Source organism: Schistocerca americana, chromosome 7 (assembly GCF_021461395.2).
Source record: "Schistocerca americana isolate TAMUIC-IGC-003095 chromosome 7, iqSchAmer2.1, whole genome shotgun sequence".
Taxonomy (NCBI): Eukaryota; Metazoa; Arthropoda; class Insecta; order Orthoptera; family Acrididae; genus Schistocerca; species Schistocerca americana.
In genome coordinates this window covers 549,146,412-549,160,448 of record NC_060125.1, presented here as the reverse complement: position 1 = coordinate 549,160,448, position 14,037 = coordinate 549,146,412, and the positions used below count along the sequence as shown (strand labels likewise).

General features: G+C 43.0%; 1 protein-coding gene across 1 annotated transcript in view; it reads right to left on the bottom strand.

The window, feature by feature from the left end:
• The window catches only part of LOC124623082 (feline leukemia virus subgroup C receptor-related protein 2), a 756,299-nt gene that overhangs the window by 238,576 nt on the left and 503,686 nt on the right, over positions 1–14,037 (bottom strand). The window lies entirely within an intron of this gene.

Here is a 14,037-nt window from a genome sequence, read left to right as displayed (position 1 = left end):
TTGGATGAGTCCCGATATCAGTTGGTAAGAGCTGACGGTAGGATTCGAGTGTGGCACAAACCCCACGAAGCCATGGACCCAAGATTTCATCAACGCACTGTTTAAGCTGGTGGTGGTTCCATAATAGTACAGATTGTGGTTAGATGGAATAGACTGGCTCTCCTGGTCCAACTGAAGCGATGATTGATCGGAAATGGTTATGATCGGCTACTTGCAGACCACCTGCATCCATTCTTGTTCCCGAAGAATGATGGAATTTTTATGGATGGCAATACGCCATGCCACTGGGCCACTGTTGTCCGCGCTTGGTTTGAAGAACATTCTGGACAGTTCGACCAAACGGTTTAGCCTCTCAGATCGCCCGACAAGAATCCCATTGAACATTTATGGGACATAATCGAGACGTCAGTTGGCACATGGAATCCTGCGCTGGCAACACTTTCGCAATTATGGACGGCTATCGAGGCAGCATAGCTTAGTATTTCCGCAGGGGTTTTCCAACGACTTGCTGAGTGCATGCCACGTCGGGTTTGCTACACTACGCCGGGCAAAAGGTGGCCCGACACCATATTAGGATATATCCGATGACTTTGGCATCTCATTGTACACTGTTGTACAGAACGTAAGAACGAAAGAAACTTTCGAATCATGTGTCACTGCCACGTAACGTAGCTCGATGGAACGTGGGCATACATGGAAAAAATCTGCAACAGTACAGCACAGTACGAAACAGTAGTTATCTGGAAGAAATACGCAAGGAGACGAAAAGAAATGCTCCTTTAATCAAGACAGTAACTACATTAAGAGGAGGTTTACTATCTTTGGCCCTAAAAAACCATGTTCTTTGAAAATTTTTTTCTCATGATATGTTATAGATGTCAATGTCAAAGTTGGTCAAAATGTTTTTTGTTATTTCCTCTGCAAACTGGAATTTTTTCGACCGGAAATGTCGAAGAGCAAAGACGGAAGTGCCGTCGGAACGAAACAAAATTTGTATGTAGACCTCCACGCGCGGTATGTCACAGGTCAGCCGGCTAGTCTGAAATCAAAATTGAGTTGACGTTAGCGAAGTATATAAGATTCTTTAGGAGTTGTACCTCGCTTAAGTTATTTGGTCCATAGGAAACAAAATGGCGGCCATTTGAAAAAAAATAGGGTTTTTTCATCGATTTTTCGACTTCGTCGGCCAAGTAAAAATATGTATAGTTGATGGATCGGAATAAAAGTGGTACAACTCCAAGGCAATTTAGTTAGCTTCGTCGGAAACAAAGAATCATGCCAATCGGTTCAGTAGATTTGAAGTTACCATACCGCGCGATTAAGAAAAAAAAAAGAAAGTCAACTCGAGTAAAACGCGTCTGAAGATTTGACTACATATAAATGCAATATTATGCAACGTAGTTTCAACCTGATATTCCGGGTCCATAAACTAGTCCTTCCTCTTCCTCATAGAGGGCGTTTTGCTCGATCTGGGCAATCTTGCGCTGCTCCAGAGCCGCTCGTACGGCCGGTGATAAGCAGTTTTCGGCCGCTTGAATCCGGTGATCGTCCGAATGCTTGGCGAACTGCGTCGAATAGAGTCCCAGTGTGACGTCCATCGTTGTCATGGTCTTCACAATTGCTGAATACCCTTCGTTGAACCTGCTCACTGCCAGGAAAGTCGCAATCTCCACAGTCTTCGCACCAGAATGCAATTGCTTGGGGGCTAACTTCCAAACACACGCGTTCAATCTTTCATTTGAATATTGTGTGTTTCCCCCCAAGCGCCGGTACAATAACTCGTCCTCCGAAGGAAAAAAACTGGTGCGTGAAAAAGGCCGATTTCAGGCATGTGCATTTTTTTGTTCAACCGCAAATAACAAACATTTCCGTTCCATATTCGGAAAAACCGTTTCAGGTGTGGATTCAAAACACATTTATGGATCCAAAAATGCAATTTAAAAAAAACTGATTTTTTGAACCAAAAGATAGTAAAACTCCACTTAAACTCTGCGCCATTTATGATGGTCCGGGACGTAACGAAAGAAGCTAAACGGTTGTTAATAGAATGTGCGATCACCACGAATGACAATGCATGCTCTCCAATGTGCTCCAATGCTGGCGACAGGGCCAGAGTGGCCAGAGAGTGGAGGACGGGTGGAGGAGATGTACAGAGAGGGGAACGAGGTTGGGTTGGGTTGTTTGGGGTAGGAGACCAAACAGCGAGGTCATCGGTCTCATCGGATTAGGGAAGGATGGGGAAGGAAGTCGGCCGTGCCCTTTCAAAGGAACCATACCGCCATTTGCCTGGAGCGATTTAGGGAAATCACGGGAAACCTAAATCAGGGTGGCCGGACGCGGGATTGAACCCTCATCCTCCCGAATGCGAGTCCAGTGTGCTAATCACTGCGCCACCTCGCTCGGTGGCGACAGGGGTGGTAAGGTGTTCTTGAGGTGAGGCGCTCCATTCCTCCATCAGCGCGTTTCATAACTGCTGGAGGGCCGTTGGTGCATATGCACCTGCTGCATTACGTTTCCCAAACGCATCCCACACGTGTTAGAGGGATTTAAGTTGGCAAAACGGGCAGGACGGTGCATCGCTGAATATCTTCCAGCTCCAAGAGCTCTTCCAGCTGCGTAGTCCGATGTGGTCGCACATTGGAATCTACAAAAATTAAGTCCGATCCAAATGCACCCCTGTAAAGACGCACGTAAGGAAGCAGTACAGTAACACCATCATGTGACCAGTGTGCCTGCTGTGTTCGAAGATTTGGGGGTCAATACCCCGAAGCAACATTACGATGCATTTTCGGTATGAACATACTAAAAGCCCTGCCTGGATGAGGTGTGGGGGGTAGGAGGGGGTGCGTGTAGGGCTACATTTGAAGGTCATTTTTGTACGTTGTTATTGAATAACTCTAAAACTGCCGAGTAAACGTATCCCATAAAAGTAAACTACACTGAATTTCCAATGGAAAAGGTACTATTCATTTTCTTCTCTATGACCTATAGTTTGCGGGCAAAGAGCGAGAACACATTGAAAACCTCGCGGACCGCTCCTGCACAGTAGCTTAGGTGATTTCTGTAGGGAAATTTGAAGTAATTTCCGATTTGATGGATCACAAGTGTCCTTTATGAAATTGTTCATCTCGACTTCCCCTTCACCACTGTGGTACGTTGTAAACAGTTGTCGTTTACACTGTGAAATGAAATACTGCCTGTAGACAGCTTCACAAATGTTCAGCCAGATCGAGATAGGAGACAGCCGGTGTGGCCGAGCTGTTCTAGACGCTTCAGTCTGGAACCGCGCGACCGCTACGGTCGGAGGTTCATATCCTGCCTCGGGTATGGATGTGTGTGATGTCCTTAGATTAGTTAGGATTAAGTAGTTCTAAGTTCTAGGGGACTGATGACCTCAGATGTTAAGTCCCATAGTGCGCAGGGTCATTTGAACCATTTCGAGATAGGATTTGAAGCGTGTAACAATTGACAGCTTGCTGTAAATGTTTGAAAACACAAAAATACCTGGATATAACAATCTGTGGGGATGTGAAATGATCACATGGGCTCAGTCGCAGTCAGAGCAGGTGCTGGAGTTCGGTTCATTGCTAAGATACTAGGACGATACAATCAGTCAATATCGCAGTTCGGTTACAAAATAGTCGTCGACCTATCCTTGAATATTGCTGAAATGCATGTTATTCGCACCAAAAAGGACTAAGAAGGGAAGAAAGAGTGGTAACATCTATGTTCGGCCCACGTTACAGCTTTACAGGCATGCTGAAAAAGATTAACAGGCAGACGCTTAAACATAGACGCAAACTATTCCGGTGAAATCCAGCTTACAAAGTTTCAATTACTATGAACAAACAGAGAACGGAGAGGTTCGTGAAGGGAAGAGAGTATGGAATGGAAGGAAGACTATAGTGATGAGAATCAGCAATCATCAAAGTTCCGGCAAAATATCATTGGAAGGAAAGATTCTGGTACAAGTAAAATCCTTTACACACAACGGAAGTTTGGTGACGGAAAATCGAAGCTTTATGGAGGAAATAAGAAATTCTATGGGCGGAAAAGCTTTCCAAAAGATGTGAGTTATGTTGACAGCAAGAAGAATGCTTATAGAAATAAGAAAGATATTCACCTAACGTCTTGCCCAGGTTGCAATGTTATGTAGCAGCGAATCCTGAGCAGCCAGAAGGAGGAAAAATACTTGGATGATTTTCAAATGTGGTTGAGAAGAAGAATGCTTGAAGTGAAAATCAATTACTAATGAACTACTCCTCAGAACAGGAGAGGAAAGAAAACTCGTGGGAATTGTAAGATTGAGAGAAACATCTTAGCTCAGAAACACACTAAGAAGGAATCCCCTGCAACGAGATTAATTGAAAAAAATTAAAGATTGCTGTGAAGAGAGCGAGGTAAGATGACTTGCCATACTAGAGTACATTAAAAATGGACGAAGTTAGAAGCATATTAAGGAAGTTCCTCAAAACGGAGAAAAGGGAAGAGTGTCGAATCGAATCTTGTTTAAGACAGTTAGGGTAAGACATTCTAAAACTGATACAGGCAAAAATTTCTAAAAAAATGATACATGCAGTCTGTTCGTAAAAAAACCATATCTATGAAAAATGTTCCTACTGTCAGTTATGCTGCCGTTGTTTAAGAATAGCCAGTCATAATAGGATTTTCCATTAGACGCTTAACTTTGGCGGTAAAAAGTAAACTCGAGACTGAAAATAAGTGTGCACACAGTTCTAGAACATTTACTCTTACGCAAGTATTGACTTTGCATCCAACAAATTTGTGTTGAACACACAGAATACTTTGCTCTATCTGCTACATTATTCATTACTGTCACATATTTTGTATCGTGATAAATATTAAGCAGTCAATGTAATCCTTGAATATGATACATTCCATGTGATACGGGATTCCAAAAGTAATAAACTGTCGCCTACGTCGCAGCTACAAGCCACACAGTGGTGTACTGCGGGATGCTGCTCTTCCCAAACGCCAGCAACACAACACTGCCGATCACACCTCCAGCAGCAAGCTCATTGCTCATCGGAAAAGCCTCCAAACAAAACAGGAATAGGCTAAAACTAGGAAAGTCAGAAAACTACGCCTGTGAACAAAGCTGTGGCAAGAAAACGAAAAATATTGGAAGTTGAGGGTACCGACTCTGATTCCGACATCTCTTTGATGAGCGTCGATTCCTTTGGAGAGAGATCCAGCACATGTGTGTGGACGATGATATATTTCTGCTACATTTCGAGAAGCAAAAATGAATTTATACAACTAAAGATATGACTGCTCCAAACAGAAAGTACTCTGAAATTACCTAGAAACTATGCCACTATAGTGTATGCGCAAGGAAAAATGTGTCTCTCTTTTAAATGAAAAAGACAAAAAAATGGCTCTGAGCACTATGGGACTTAACTTCTGAGGTTATTAGTCCCCTAGAACTTAGAACTACTTAAACCTAACTAACCTAAGGACATCAAACACATCCATGCCCGAGGCAGGATCCGAATCAGCGACTGTAGCGGTCGCGCGGTTCCAGACTGTAGCGCCTAGAACCGCTCGGCCACACCGGCCGGCTGAAAAAGACATTTCTCTTCTTAATAAGAGTGATGTGGAGTGAGGAGTGATGTGAATAGAAACTGTCACTTCCTCATGCTGCTGCTGGGGTGGGAATTATCAAACCAGGAATCTGCTTTGTGTTTAATAGTCCTGTTGATGTTCATGAAAAAATATGAGATAGTGAGTCTCTTTTGCGTATCTCTTAATTTTTTATTAGTGTAAATGTATTAAGTGTAATTCTGAACATTCCTACCCATTGGTAGTTTATTTTATTGTAGTAAAAACAGGAAAAACAAATCAAGGAATTCCTGTGGTTCCCCCTGACTTTAGTTTCATGCCATAAATATCCTAGCAATATCCCCCACAGTAAATTTCCAGTTGGGATACATTTATGAATCGTTTTGTAGGTTCTCTATCTCATTTCTAAGACCTTACCTTCTATCCTTAAAGTATATCCCAAAATCACATGTGCATCGTATTTTTGACGAGAAGGATCATATCTAAGAGTTTCAGTCCAATAAATTAAACACTTTTTATTTTTTCTAGTCTACATTCGCAAATTTAAAAAATTAAATACAGTGTTATTTGAAAACAGCTTAGGCTTTCTAACAATTACAATTTTTTCCCTAACAGCAACTCTTTTTCTTTCAGAAATACAGACTAAATTTGTTATTTTTTATCGTATTTAGGTCAGCTTAACCTTTATCGAATAAGAGGAACTGGAACAACATACAGAAATAAAATTAGGATGTGGGAAGGAAGAAAACGGACAGTAAAAGAGACAAAAACAATAAGCTAATGAGAGAGTATTAGAGTAAGCATGAAACTGATTTAGTAGCTCAAACGTGGTGTATAAGCTGAAATAATGTAAGAGAGAAGAAAGAAACTTGATAATCTTCTCAGGCTAACCCATAACGAGTGTGACAGAACTGATTCACGTTGCGTGTACATTCATCTCTGTTAAAAACAATGCTGTCTTTGCGACCTTATTTTACTGTTCATTACCGATGTTATCTCTCTCTCTCACTTACTCACACACACACACACACACACACACACACACACACACACACACACACACACACACACACACACACACACACAGAGAGAGAGAGAGAGAGAGAGAGAGAGAGAGAGAGAGAGAGAGAGAGAGAGAGAGAGAGAGAAAGCCGCGCACATACGCACGTACACTCTGATATCGGAATAATGGCTGCGCCGCAGCGAATGCACTTGCCAATTTCCAACCGCGGGCGAGCGTTTGTGTATTCGCCAGCGTGCTTCCGATACCGAGGCAGAGCTGGCGGTAGAGATCCTATGACAATGGCGCCAGTCCGAGTGTCGGTGTTAACGCTGGGACAGCTGAAGCGCTGAGCGGGAGAAGTAATCACTCCGGCGCCGCTATTCATACGCTCTCGTTACTTGGCGACCAGCGGAACATGCGATAGCGTTGGCAGCCCTGAAGCGGCTGTGTTTTGTTCAGAACGACGCGCCGTTTTACAACTCTGATAATATTTCTTCACAACGCACGAAGACGTATTTTCGGAATTATTCGCCAGACTTAATTTATGCTGATATGATACAAAAGGGAATGCATTCAGTTTTCCTACTTCCTGGTAGAAGAGAACGGGAATAAGAAAAATTCTTAACCCTAATTTCGTGCCACAGTCGTAAGTTTCCTAAATAACTTTAATGCGCCTGGTAAGATGTAAATGGATCGTCGATTTCCAACCATTATTTTAAACGAACACTAGTGGCTAAAATTAGATACCACCAATCACTAGACAGAGAAAGTCAGGCGTGCATTATTTTCACGTGCTCTGCCATAATTATAACAATATTCAATTCTCACTGCGCCTGATAGCTGAGACTCTAGACTTCTAGAGGCGGGAAACAAATGGATCCGACGACTTCCCGCCCGGGGTGTTTCCGAACCTCTCGTAGGTGCCGCTGCTAGCGTAGCACCTACCACTTTTGCACCGTGACATTTCCGATCAGAACCTCCCCCACTGTTGCAGCTGCCCTTGACGATCGAAAAATCAACGTCTAGAATGTTTGTGATCGGAAATACCACGTTGACGTCACGGATTGAGAAGCTCACGGTCGGAAAATCCACGAAACCATACAGATTATGTCACGTAATAACGCTATTCCACAGTCGAAGCAAAAATTATCAATACCCGCATCGACTGACAAAAACTGTGTGTGATTTCTTCACAGGTTACTGAATCACACACGACCCACAAAACAGACTGAGCAGAAGTAATGCATAGACATAGGAAATATATCACAACAGGTTATAACAACATATTAGAAATTTCTTTTTTCTTGTTTTATTAAACTATTTTAGAGCAAATACAATCTACTGGCTATAAATGTGTTATTTATGACGAAGAGAAGACTCATGTATATGAAACATACAGTCAGAGTGTGTGAAGTCTGTAGTGATCAGTCTGGTAAATAAGTTACCTTTGTAAAGCAATACCTGTCTTTTGTCTGACATACTTCACTTGGTAATTCCCCCGTCACCTTTTCTCCTCCTAGCCGCGATGTTTTAAGAAGCATGTATCAATGCAAGTTTCTTTAAGTGAGAATAATTACTTATGTTTGTTCAAACATTGAGTCATTCTTTTATTTCGTACCACTGACACCCTTGGTATGTTATTGACAGATTTTACAGTGGAAGTGCGGGTGAGTCTGTTTCTATGAAGGTAAATAACCGGCTTGAGCGATGTCAGCTAAGCTCTCTAACTGAGATCGCTACGAATTGTAGTAATTATTCAGGACCTGATTGCTATTTAATTTTACAAAGTCCTATTTGCTACTGCAAAAATACTGGCGCACTTAAAATATTCGAAGGTGACAATGTTGGATCACTTCAGTAGTCAGCGATTTCGAATGATGCCTTCTCCACACCGTTTTATCAGATACCAGAAGGCGAATTTGTGACTGGAGATTCAAGTAATGTTACAGCTGCGATGAGTAAAGTCACGTTACCGGCTACGTTTGGAACTGCTGCGAAGTATGTTGCTACAGGCACGGTACAAAGTAATGTTACAAAAACTAGAGACTGTGTTTGCCATGACTTCTGTGAATAAAAAAATTAGGTGATATTGATCAAAGACAAGAGAGTACGAACACTATGAAGGGATGTTTCCAGAATGAGATTTTCACTCTGCAGCGGAGTGTGCGCTGATATGAAACTTCCTGGCAGATTAAAACTGTGTGCCCGACCGAGACTCGAACTCGGGACCTTTGCCTTTCGCGGGCAAGTGCTCTACCATCTGAGCTACCGAAGCACGACTCACGCCCGGTACTCACAGCTTTACTTCTGCCAGTATGAAGGGAATTATGATTTAAAGAAATGGTAGCACTGAACAACAAACGAATAACATCTGAAAACTGTGACAAAAGAATACAAAAACAAAATAGCATAACGATGGCTTTACTGCCATACAGTTAACAGGGGTAATTTTGTACCATTTTTCACCATTTTTTTAAAAATACTAGACACAAAATAAATTACACATCATAACAGACATTATACACTCCTGGAAATTGAAATAAGAACACCGTGAATTCATTGTCCCAGGAAGGGGAAACTTTATTGACACATTCCTGGGGTCAGATACATCACATGATCACACTGACAGAACCACAGGCACATAGACACAGGCAACAGAGCATGCACAATGTCGGCACTAGTACAGTGTATATCCACCTTTCGCAGCAATGCAGGCTGCTATTCTCCCATGGAGACGATCGTAGAGATGCTGGATGTAGTCCTGTGGAACGGCTTGCCATGCCATTTCCACCTGGCGCCTCAGTTGGACCAGCGTTCGTGCTGGACGTGCAGACCGCGTGAGACGACGCTTCATCCAGTCCCAAACATGCTCAATGGGGGACAGATCCGGAGATCTTGCTGGCCAGGGTAGTTGACTTACACCTTCTAGAGCACCTTGGGTGGCACGGGATACATGCGGACGTGCATAATCCTGTTGGAACAGCAAGTTCCCTTGCCGGTCTAGGAATGGTAGAACGATGGGTTCGATGACGGTTTGGATGTACCGTGCACTATTCAGTGTCCCCTCGACGATCACCAGTGGTGTACGGCCAGTGTAGGAGATCGCTCCCCACACCATGATGCCCGGTGTTGGCCCTGTGTGCCTCGGTCGTATGCAGTCCTGATTGTGGCGCTCACCTGCACGGCGCCAAACACGCATACGACCATCATTGGCACCAAGGCAGAAGCGACTCTCATCGCTGAAGACGACACGTCTCCATTCGTCCCTCCATCCACGCCTGTCGCGACACCACTGGAGGCGGGCTGCACGATGTTGGGGCGTGAGCGGAAGACGGCCTAACGGTGTGCGGGACCGTAGCCCAGCTTCATGGAGACGGTTGCGAATGGTCCTCGCCGATACCCCAGGAGCAACAGTGTCCCTAATTTGCTGGGAAGTGGCGGTGCGGTCCCCTACGGCACTGCGTAGGATCCTACGGTCTTGGCGTGCATCCGTGCGTCGCTGCGGTCCGGTCCCAGGTCGACGGGCACGTGCACCTTCCGTCGACCACTGGCGACAACATCGATGTACTGTGGAGACCTCACGCCCCACGTGTTGAGCAATTCGGCGGTACGTCCACCCGGCCTCCCGCATGCCCACTATACGCCCTCGCTCAAAGTCCGTCAACTGCACATACGGTTCACGTCCACGCTGTCGCGGCATGCTACCAGTGTTAAAGACTGCGATGGAGCTCCGTATGCCACGGTAAACTGGCTGACACTGACGGCGGCGGTGCACAAATGCTGCGCAGCTAGCGCCATTCGACGGCCAACACCGCGGTTCCTGGTGTGTCCGCTGTGCCGTGCGTGTGATCATTGCTTGTACAGCCCTCTCGCAGTGTCCGGAGCAAGTATGGTGGGTCTGACACACCGGTGTCAATGTGTTTTTTCCATTTCCAGGAGTGTAACATTTTACATCTGTTATTACTGAGTGCTTGGAGAAATGAAAATGTATAGTAACTATGACCTATTAGAGTAAAAATCTTAATTTTAATGCTGGTACAATGTTACACTCTCATTCAGCATTACTTCAGACCAGTCTTAAAAGACAAGGACTTTTTCCTATATCTAATGCTCCAGGCACATTTAGATCGTGCTAGAAGGAAATCAGGTGTTAATACGAAATAAAAACAAACAGTGTTATTTCACTACTGTTGGTGTACGTTGAAATTCAAGATATTTGTATTGACATGGTATCAATCAGAACGGTTTACTGAAACATGTACAAAAAATCACTTCTATACAAATGAACAATAGCAACTTAGACGAAATGAAAGAAACTTCAAAACAAGAGTTCTCTAAGTGGCATGAAAATATCCAAAGTCAACTTAATGATCAGATAGGTAACAGAGAAAAGGAATTAAATGCTGTACGGAGACGGTTTAGGACTGACATAACCCAAGAGGCTTAGGTAACTGAGACCGATGCTGTTTATCATAGACCAATATCCAACGAAAATATTTATGTGTTGTAATCAGTTGGCATAAAACCATACAAGCAGGAGCATGGGGACAGAGGGCACTCTTTCTTCTGTTATGTAAGAAGAAAGCCTATTAACAGACAAACTGCTTCAAAATTTTACCTTGATGACAAGCAGCAATAATGGCAATGACAAGAAGTACAATAATAGTTGCAGTGCGAGTTATTTCTCGCAGCTGCGTGGAAAGTTTTGTCGGCGTGCTACGTCGTAAGATGGAGACGTCATTTCTGTGACGCAAGATATGCCGTGGCTACTACGTTACACACGCCATGCAGAGTGGTCGGCCATGCACACTGACGGAAACCGAAATCGTTAACGTCCTCCAGATGATTACACAATACACTGAACATGAAACATTACACAAACAACGAACAACCAGAGATGGTAGAATAATTAACATCAGTTACTTGTTACTATAACCCACTACCAAAAAGGTTAAAGTAGTTTATTCGTACAGAGACTTTAAGAAATACGTTCACCTAATACAGAAGTAGAAAGTGAACGAGGTTCGAAATTACAATTCTTTATATAAGGTCATACTCCGTATTTATTATTTGTTCAGTTAGGCTTCACTGAGTGTTTTCAAATTATGGCTGAACTAGGGTAAAATAAAAGTGAACGAGTATTTTCCAACTATTATGAAGTGAATAACATCCGAAGTTGTCTCTGTGATGCCTTACCTTTATTCTTCTAAATGAATCTTAATATTTTGTAAGTAACTAGATTACATTGATGTCTAACTGGTATTATTCAGTGAATACAGACTTCTTGTGGTGAGTGAAAGTACGTACACGACCACTGTTGCTTTCAGAATAAGCTCGTAAAAAGGAATCTGAGTCAGACGAGATGGCCCAAATAAGCATTTAGGTGCAGGTTGGTCGAGAGCGGGGAATATTGGGAAGGGTCGAGTGGATCGACTTTCCGTAAGGAGTGGAATTTAAATAATGGACATGTAAACAGGCGTGTAAGGGTTTTTTACGAAATGAGTATGTGATAAAACAGACACAGTTTCATGCAGAACTGGTAAAGTTATCTATCCATATCAGTTAAAATATAAATACTAGCAGTCTCAGATGTCTGAATAACTGAGTAATGCGTAACAAACGGACCTAAGTTTAACCGTGTCAACTGACAATATAAACATGAGAAGTCTATTCTGAAACAATGTTCAGTAAACAGCAAGTATTGTTCATTTACAGCCATTTTAAGAAACTATTCCGTTTCTACAATATAGATTCAAGCAAGCTTCCCACCACATATTGATAACAATATAGGACCAAGTACAGCGGGGCTGATATGAGGATCTCTTTCTCTAATATATGTAAGTAACTATCTAATGTTAACAAATGGAAGCTGTAAAAGCATTAGTGTTCAACCCTGACAATAAACCATTTGTCTTTGTAATGTAATCAAGAGTGCAAAGAGACTTCAGTCTTTAGAATTACTAGAGGGTGTGCTGTGCTCTACCTAGAAGATATAACTTATAGTACTATATAGCATGAACTTAAAAGGAGCACTTATTAATGAAAAGTTATGATTAGATGGTGGTCTGCTGATGTTGTAGAAATACAATAACTGAGTAATATTATCTGCAATTCAGTATGCAAAGTGGGTAATAAAGATTTTGTCACTTGATGTACTTCATCTGGATCAGGGGGTCCCGGGTTCGATTACCGGCAGGTTGGGGATTTTCTCTGCCTGGGGACTGGGTGTTTGTTTTGCCCTCCTCATTTCATCATCATCATCATCATCATCATCATCATCATCATCATCATCCGTGACGGTGACTGGAATGGACTGTGAAAAAATTGGGACTTCGTACGGGTGCTAATGACCGCGCAGTGGAGCGCCCCACAAACCAACCATTATGACCACCACTTAGTGTTAATAAGCAAGAAAATTTAATATTATGCTTGACATACTACGAGGATGTCTCTGATTGATATGCTAAGGTACGTGCAGAGTTTTAATCACTGGACTATCTCTTACGTTCATGAGTTATGTACATATGCATTTGCAGTTAGTAAGCAAATAATGACAAACTAGAACAGTTATTAGACTACCACCAAATATGTGAGCATAAGAAAAAATAATATTATAGTTTTAAATTGCTTACTGCCAGATGAAAAGAATTTATGCTTGTACTTCCTACTTATCTTGACGAATAAATGACAGGTACAACGAAATTCCATGTACAAGTCTCATATCACTAGATTTTATTTCTATTTTATCCTTCGTTAAGCTCTGCAGCTAGAGTTTTCATTCCTTGCCTCCTTTGATGAGACCTATTTTTTGTACACTTTGGTGCTTGCTTTGTTTATGGTCGTGACGTGACATAACATAAGCTTGCTCGTAACTGTGCACGTTTAAAGCGAGATGCTAAACTGCTGGGAACAAGTGGGGTTCAGGATATAAAAACTCGCTCACCTGCGCGCCACTTCTCATCAAAATTTCCGCTTCTACGTTGTTACGTTGGAGAGGATGAACTTCGAGCGTCTATGACTGAAAGGTTCTGAGGAGCGAGATAATGCGTGGCGTTCTCGATCAGAGTTACGTTGTCCCTCGCTTTCGGAAGAAGTTTCCAAAGAACGAGCTACAGCTGGATGTTTACGAGCTGCAGCAAGGCCTGCCTCACGGTGTCCACTGCATTCTAAAGAGCGCATGATCCTCAGTATTTTAGCCATTCTAGTTGTAAGACGTATGCGTTGCCGGCGATGGGTAAGGCATAGGAGAGTCTCTGACCAGAGAGCAGTATATAGTTAGTTGTTGCTTGTCGCTAGTCGGTGCGAGTCGGCAGTAGTAGTCAGTCCGTAGCAGTCTTCCGTCTGCGTTAGTCTTGAGTATGCAGTGGTCGGGGCCTGCCCGCGCGTGTCTGCAGTCTGCTTTGGTCGGGACTCTGGAGGACGAGTATTATTGTAGAAGGTAAAGAAGCAGC